The sequence below is a fragment of the Euprymna scolopes genome, chromosome 29 (assembly GCF_053919585.1).
Source record: "Euprymna scolopes isolate OS-2025 chromosome 29, ASM5391958v1, whole genome shotgun sequence".
Lineage (NCBI taxonomy): Eukaryota > Metazoa > Mollusca > Cephalopoda > Sepiida > Sepiolidae > Euprymna > Euprymna scolopes.
The window spans coordinates 105,973,350-105,981,946 of NC_136510.1; the positions used below are offsets into that span (position 1 = coordinate 105,973,350).

An 8,597-nucleotide genomic window follows, 5' to 3' on the forward strand; every position below is an offset into this window, starting at 1 on the left:
TTGGCAAAGTCCCTGACATTAATGCTAATGTCGGCGACGGGATGCAGGAAAACGTACATTCAAAATGGCCGACAAATCTAGTCAAGCAAGAAACGCTTTAAGAAGTTTAAGACCACGATATTTTTACTTTCTTTTTTGTTTCCTTAAAAAAGAAAAAAAAAATTGAGTTTTACGACATTATATATTATATATGGCATTTTTTACGGCATGAATGTCGTCCGCTATAGGCATTTGGATTTTAAATATTACATCCAGATTTTTTTTTTTTTTTTTTTTATAATTATAAGCTTTTCTTAAGGATTATTTTAAATCAAACACACACACACACACACACACAATATATAATCTCTACTTACATATAAAAGGCATTGTCTATGAGTGTTGGAAAAGAGAGAGAGAGAGAGAGAGAGTTTACTTTGGACCCCAAAACGGCTGGGCTAATAGAATATAGAATCAACCAGCATATAGAATCAACACTTATGATCTTAGTCTGTATAAGGGCGTTAACTTTGATCGAATTTGGACTGTTCCTTCTTTCATCAGATTGTTTCAATTATCGATTTTCTGAGACTTATCGAAGGCATTTTGATACAAAACTCATGAAAACCTGGGAACACTCCCAGACACATAAAGTACATCTGTGTGAAATTTCAAAAACAATCGGCTCAGCCATTTCGGGGTTCATAGGATATGAACTCACGTCAACAACATGCCTTTTATGTATAAGAAGATCTTTAGTACTATTTGTTACTATCTGCTTATTAGTATATATAATTATATGAAGCCATATATTATCTATTATTTTTTAATCTACTAGCAGTTCAACTTGGCTTTGCTCGGGCCCTATTTACTGTTCATAACTTTACATGCATATATATATATATATATATATATATATATATATATATATATATATATATATATATATATATATATATATATTAAATGTCTGACTCATGTCCAGGTAACCTACATCTAAAATTTCAAAATTGGCGAAGGACTTTGGTAGAGTCTGCAAAGGTCAACTCTTTCAACTTTGACTTCTTGGCATCCAAATGTTCGCCCAAAAACTGGTTTTAAAAGCTTGCTGCATGTCTGGATACTCTTTATGTAAAATTTCAAATGTTTAGACCAAACACGCGATCAATAGTTTGCTAGAGTCCGCAAAGTTCAACTCTTTCAACTTTGATCTTTTGGCAGGAAAATTTTCGGCCAAAAACCGATTAAAAATCTTGCCCTATGTCTGAATATACTTTATTTAAAATTTCAAATGTTTAGGCCAAAAATTGGCTGAGTAATTTGGTAGAGACCGCAGAAGTCAATTTTTTTTAATTTGACCACAATTTTGACCCGTTAACATTTATTGTTTTGGACTCAGAAAGTTTGATCCATGTCCAGGTAACCTACATCTAAAATTCCAAGTGTTTAGACCCAAAATTGACAGAGTTTTCAAAGGTCGAAAACTTGAACTTTGACCCCCTGACACAAAATTGGCGGAGGAGTTTGGAAGAGTTTTCAAAGGTCAAATCGTTGAACTTTGACCCCCTTAATAGCCAAATTTCGGGCCGAAAACCAATTAAAAAGATTTTCCCAAATCTCAATACCCTTTATGTCAAATATCGAGTCTGTAGACTGAAAGTTGACAGACTAGTTTGATAATGAAATGTACACACACAGATACACACACAGACAATTTCACTTTTGTAGATATATAGTTATATAACTTGAATTTCTTCAGCTATAATCGAAACCAAAACCAAAACTTATGAAGAAGTCTTGGTAGAATTATTTATGACGAGAAATGGAAATAGATAACAATTAAACGACCCGGATGTAAGTGTGATACAGAAAATAAAACACGCTATTGTGTTAAAATATAGATGATCACATAAACAGCGAAAACCACGCTCGAGTTATCTCCTGTTATTATTTTCTCGCGGCAGCTTTAGTTTTGTTTTTCGTTTAAATAAATGATAGTTAATGTTTATTTTATCGTAAACACCTAACAATAACATCGTGAAATAACCGTAGTTAGGAAACTCTGGTTAGAGTATATTTTATCGGATATTTTGTTTTCCAAAGTTGTATATTAGTTGAATAATTATTTTTGTGAGATTTTATTTGACCGATATGCAAATTAGGAAGAATGAGTCAAAAGCGGAATGGAGAAATTATTGTATATATAGCAACAATAACACAGTATGTTTGTACCCATGCGGGGTCGCAGAAATACCTAGTTTAGGACCCAGGCGTGAGCCAAACTCTCTCGATGCTGATGGACCTGTAGATCTTTCCAGATCATCCGCCTAAGAGAAGGAAAACTCTTAAACTAAACCTAGGAGAGGGAGGCCTCTTCAGTCCTGGACGACAGCCTTGCTAGAGCTGGTGACTCAAACAAATCACCGGTTTGCAAACCTAAACTGCTTAAGGAGTAGATAAACTCTCTCTCTCGCTCGGCTTCCATACTCCTTCTTTGCTTATTAGCCAGGCGCAGAGGTGCTATCACAGGGACTCAAGAGAAACACTCAGTGGTCAATCTTGTTTCCTGTTTAGGGCGATGGGCGCCGTTTTTCCCACTCCTGCCACATCCCATCCCTCTAAACTGGGCACTTGGGGGTGCTTGCGTGTAATATATGCCAGTGCAATTAGATTGAGTTGACCTTTGTCTGATGGGTTGAGGGTACTGAATTGACAGTTCCTGACTGCTGGTTCCGACTAATAGTACAGGAGCCCTAACTCATTGGTAGTGCTTAGTGTTGTATAATATCGGGATGTTTGTAGTGCCATGTCGCGCATGGAAAGGGATCCTACACTCATCTCCGGTGGGCTTTCCTGAGGCCACATTCTTAGGAGATGAAAAGTCAGCTGATAATCTACTTGTGTTGCATGTCTAGTATTACCTAAACTGAAACTTAAAAAAAATTAAATTACAGTACAATAAAAAATTACGATTAAACCAGGCTTAAACTCAAACAAACTCAACTTGCCTCTTCCCTTGAGGCTTGCATTTACGAACATCCTCAGGCTTAGAACTACTTTAGATGATGTTGAATTATTTCTCCTAACAAACACCCAGGATATCTTAGAACTAAGTAAGACAAACCTACTCTATTCCATCCCCTCTAACTACTTTAACATGCCTGGATATCTCCCACTTTACCGTAAGGACTCTGACAGACATATGCACGGACTTGGAGTCTATATTCGAAACACCCTCCCATTGACTAGAGAAACAAAACTAGAATACGACGATCAGGCCTTTATGTGCTTTAGACTTAACATGCAACATCACATTAGCTGCTAATATTTTCTCTGCTGCTCTCCCTCGACCCAGGACTGTACCCTAATAAACAAAGTGTCTAACAGAATAGATACAGCACTCTCCCTCGATACGAGTGGGCAAGTGTCTGTATTTGGTGACTTCCACATCCACCACAGCAATTGGCTTGGATTCTCTACTTACACAGATGCACAGATGCAGCTGGTACTACAACACACAGCTTCTCTATATCTCATTCCCTATCACAGATGGTTATGTTTCTAACACGGTTCCCAGACCAGCAAGAACATGCCTCACTTCTTGATCTGTTTCTGGCCACAGTCCCCGATGATTGTACAACGAATGCCCATAGCCCACTCGGGAATGCTGATCATGCTGTGATCATGGTTGAAATCGCCCTATACTAAACCTAAAGGCAGCATGCATACCACAGATTTAACCGACATAAGTCCAGTTCAAACAGACAAAAGTTTGTAAAAGCTAGTAGCATTGTAAGAAAGAAATAGCGACAGCTAAGAGAGAATTTACTGAAACCACCAGAAAATGCATCGAGGCACAAAAATTAGGAACCCGTGATTTTGGGAAAATCTACAATAGTGTAGTAAATAATTCCCCCACTATCAAACAATCACGAGGTTGTTTCCACGGCAATCGAGGAGGCTAACATGCTTGCCAGTTGGTTTGCCTCAAACTCCACATTGGACCCTGCAAACCACCCTCTCACTGACTTTCCTTTGTGGACAGACGCCACACTAGATGATCTGAAAATCACCCCTTCTCAGGTACATGATATCATAAGAAACATTGACACTTCAAAAGCATGTGGACCCGATCTCATCCTGGCTGTGCTATTAAAAAAATTCTCCGCCGAGGTAGCTCCAGTTCTCAGTAAACTATACAACAAATGCCTTAACTAATCTTGCTTTCCTGACTGCTCAAAAATTACTTCTGTGGTACCAGTTTTCAAGAATTCTGGCGAAAGAATTGACCCATTAAATTATCACCCCATTAGTCTCTTCCCACTTTTTGCCAAAATATTTGAGTCCATAATAAACCAAACTCTAGTCCATTACCTTACAGTTGCTAAACTCCTGACCGACTAACAATATGGATTTAGGCAAGCCCGTTCCACAGCAGATATCCTAACTGTAATCTCTGAATGTATATACAATTCACTGGACAAAAGCAGGCAAGGGGAGAGTGGTAGCCCTCGATATATCTAAGGCTTTTGACAGGGTACGGCACAGTGGTCTTCTCAGGAAAATCAGATCATATGGTATCACTGGACGAATACTAAACATAGTTAAACCCTTCTTAAGTAAGAGAAAAATCCAGGTTGTCCTCGACGGTCATACATCTAAACAATATGATATAATTGCGGTTGTACCTCAAGGGTCTATCCTTGGACCTTTATTATTCCTAATATTCATAAATGAACTCTCTGATAAAATTGTCTCTGTGATGCTGATGACACCACGCTCTATAATAGGCATATAATGAACACATATCTAAGGAAATGGCAGAAACACTAGAGGAAGACCTCCAATCTGTAGTGGAATGAGGACATAAATAAATGGGCACATTCAATGCTGCCAAGACTGAGCTTGTTTCCGTCAATAATTACACAAAACCTTCTCTACCACTAATAGCCATGGCTAATGATACATTACCTGAAAGTATTTCTTTCAAACTCCTCAGCTTAACGTTCACAGGGAACATGAATTAGAACAGTTACATTGAGAACATTGCCAAGACGGCTGCAAAGAAGGTAGGCTCTCTCTACCGTCCTTGAAAACAACTAATGCCTAAAAGTAGCTTGTACCTCTATAAGGCCAGCATTCGCCCATGTATGGAGTATTGTTGTCACATTTGGGCTGGTGCATCTGCTACTAGTCTCTCGTTCCTAGACAGGGTTCAAAAGAGAGTCGCCAACCTGATAGACCCTGAACTGTCATCTAAGCTTCAATCTCTGTCTCATCGACGAAATGTTGCATCCCTCTGCCTGTTCTACAAGTATTTTAATGGTGAATGCTCTGATGAACTGCAAGCACTTGTACTCCCTCGATGTAAATCCTTCCGACAAACTAGATAAGCAGCTAAACTCCACCCGTACACAGTAAAGATCTCTAGCTGTAAGAGAGCTTTCTATTCCAGTAGTTTCTTCCCCAGAGCTGCTAGACTTTGGAACTGCCTCCCGGGTACCTGTTTCCTCAACTGTACTGACATGCAGAAGTCCAAGTGTTGCTGCCCAACTCCCTACATAGTACCCCTGTAGCTTATGTCCCTGATAGTAGCCCCTACATCAAAGTGGCAACATGCCTTGTTTGGGGTGAAGATGTAAAAAAAAAAATAATTAATGATGATCACATAAATAGCAAAAATATCGATCGAGTTATCTCCCGTTATTATTTATCTTCGCAGATTTTCTGTTCATTGTGATTTAAAAAATAAAATTAATGTTTATTTTGTCGTAAAACGCTAAATAATAAATCCGCTTGTACAAAATTCTTGGTCATAGTGTACTTTATCGGTTATTATTATTATTTTTTTTTTACACGGTGGTCACCACTTATCAAGGCCCGGAAGCAACTCAAGGATAAGGGTTATTGCAAGTACAGTACGTTAGTGTGGAGATTTAATGAAGTGTTTACTTAAGGGGCGGTTCATTAGGAATTTGTTAACGTTGGACTTGAAGACATCCAGGTTGTAGTCAGGTAGGAAGCAGGCAGACGGAACAGAGTTCCACAGGCGTGCAGTTCTAAGAAAGAAGCTTTGTTCATGGAATCTACGTTTTGATTTAGGCACAGATAAAGAGTGGGGAAAATTTTTCACAGTGAATTCAGCTAGACGGGTATTTTTATGTCTCCCAAAGTTGTATATTAGTTGAATAATTATTTTTGTGAGATTTTATTTGAGTGATATGCAAATTAGGAAGGGCGAGTGAAGAGCGGAATGGATAAATTGTTGTATATATAGCAACAGTATATTTGTACACGCTTCGGCAGTACATATACTAAAATTGGAACGATACAGAGAAGACTAGCATGGCCCCTGCGCAAGGATGACACGCCAATTCGTGAAGCGTTCCATATTTCTTACGAATTCAGGAAAAATCTTACCTAGAAGACTCATTCATTTTTGCTAGGTAGGAAAACTGCTCCCTTATTGAATAAATATCGATTGAAAACACATTTTATGGCCGATCTTGAAGGATATATTCTTTTTAAAAGAGACTATACCCCCCTATAATATTTTTTTAAATATTTTTACTTGTTTACTGTTTTTAAAAAATAAAATCGATTTTCTAAGTGTCCGTTTTCTACCTAACTGGCTTAGTTGTTAGTGGTTTCACTTATTTTAAACCGTTTATTCTGTTCAAAAACGAGACTTCAGACCACATAATTTTTTTTTTTTAATTTATACTTATTTACTGTTGTTCTTAAAAGGCAAATTCGATTTTTCTACGTAGCTGACTAAGTTGTTAGTGCTTTAATTTATTTTGAAGCGTTTATTCAGTGGGGAAAAGGGTGCGTCAAGTGTTATGTGATTTTGAACCGTTTATCCAGTAAAAAAAAAAGTAAATAGCAAAAAACAAAAAGACAAATATCATCGGTTTTGGTAATCAGTAAAAAATAGAACATTAAAGAAAATACTGAGGGAGATTTGGTTTTAGAACGAGTCCTCATCCTCCAAAAGAAAGCAGATTTTAATATTTTTTTAAATATATTTAGAGAGAGAGTGTGGAGGTTAAAAACTATATCTCCCTCAGAAAAAAAAAAACGATAAACAACAACAACAACAAAATTAATAAAATAGATTAATAAATTTCTTTATTGATTACTTTTTCTCTTAATGATTGATTTTACAATTTTGAAGTAAAAATATTAAAAAATTAAAAATGAGATAACGAAAAATGTTTAACACACGACATCTCTCCCGTTTCACTTTTAATTTATTAGGTAATTACAATTATTTTATTTATAATATTTAGGTATTAAAGTTTCTTATTTTAACGAAATTTTGTTGAGTAATAGAGAAAATTTAAAAAAAAAAAAAACAGGGAGAGATTCGATTCTTCTTCGGTACTTTTTTGTTTCGTTTTTTAAATTCTATTAGTTTCTCTCTCTCTCTCTCTCTCTCTCTCTCTCTCTCTCTCTCTCTCTCTCTCTCCCTCTCTCTCTCTCTCACACACACACACACACACGCACCAAATGCACCATGCATTATTTAAAATTATAATTTATCAATTATCACCATTTATTTTCGTTCTGTCAAATTTTGCAACAGTTAAAATTCCTAAGCATAACAACAAAAATAACAAGAACAGCGATAGGTGTGAAAAATATTGAATAATTCCACCCCGTCTTTCCAAGCTTATAACTCCTCGAAAAATGTAATTCAAGGCTTTTTTTTAATTAAACGAGAAAGGACTAAGGTTTCATTTAAAAAAAAAACGTGTTTTTTTTTTATTTTTAAAAAAGGTTTTAAACTTCGGACTTTACATGTAAAATTCTAAAAATACACTACTTTTTGTATTTTACATTTGAATATATTATTTATTGATCTTTTATCTCCAACTAGCAATGGGTTCCCGGCGTTGCCCGGGTGTTTGAAGGTGTATACTGAGCAAAAATAAATTAAGGCTAGACAATCGAAAAGAGGGGATGACTTTCAAAAATATCGATTAAAAAAGCGACCCCTCCATGTAGAAAAGTGCCCAGTTAAGGGTAAGATATTAATGTTTTTAACCAATTTTTCGGTATTTGTAATCTGAAGAGTCAACCTTCCAAACGATACTTAACTTGTAAACATTCCTCGCCCCTGTCGAAAGTTTTAAGCAGAGATGCAAACATACATACATACATTTATGTATTGGTAGCTAATATTTTCGACCAAAACCGATAAAAAACTGGTCCTATCTCTGAATACCCTTTATGTAAAATTTCACATGTTTAGTCAAGAAATTGTCTGAATAATTTGGTAGAGACGACGATGTCAACTTTTTTTTAACTTTGACCCTTATTATGACCACTTCACAGAAAAATTTCTAGCCGAAACCGGATCACATATATTTTCCCAAATCTAAGTACCCTATATATCAAATTTCGAGTCTGTATACTAAAAATTTACGGAGTTATTGCGTAGGGAAATATACGCAGACACAGACACACACACACACACACAAACCCAGACACATTCACTTTTATGGATATAATAACACTTTATAATGAACACAGAGAATAAAAAATCCGTTTTTACGAAACTGTTGGTTGTATTGTATTTTATGGGATATTATGTTTTCGAAAGTTGTATATTA

At 36.2% G+C, this 8,597-nt stretch overlaps 1 non-coding gene across 1 annotated transcript; it reads left to right on the forward strand.

Moving 5' to 3' along the window:
- The first annotated feature begins 6,269 nt into the window (after window positions 1–6,269).
- Window positions 6,270–6,376, forward strand: LOC145253113 (U6 spliceosomal RNA). The gene has a single exon (XR_013863746.1). It is a non-coding gene; the product is annotated as a U6 spliceosomal RNA (small nuclear RNA).
- The last annotated feature ends 2,221 nt before the right edge of the window (window positions 6,377–8,597 follow it).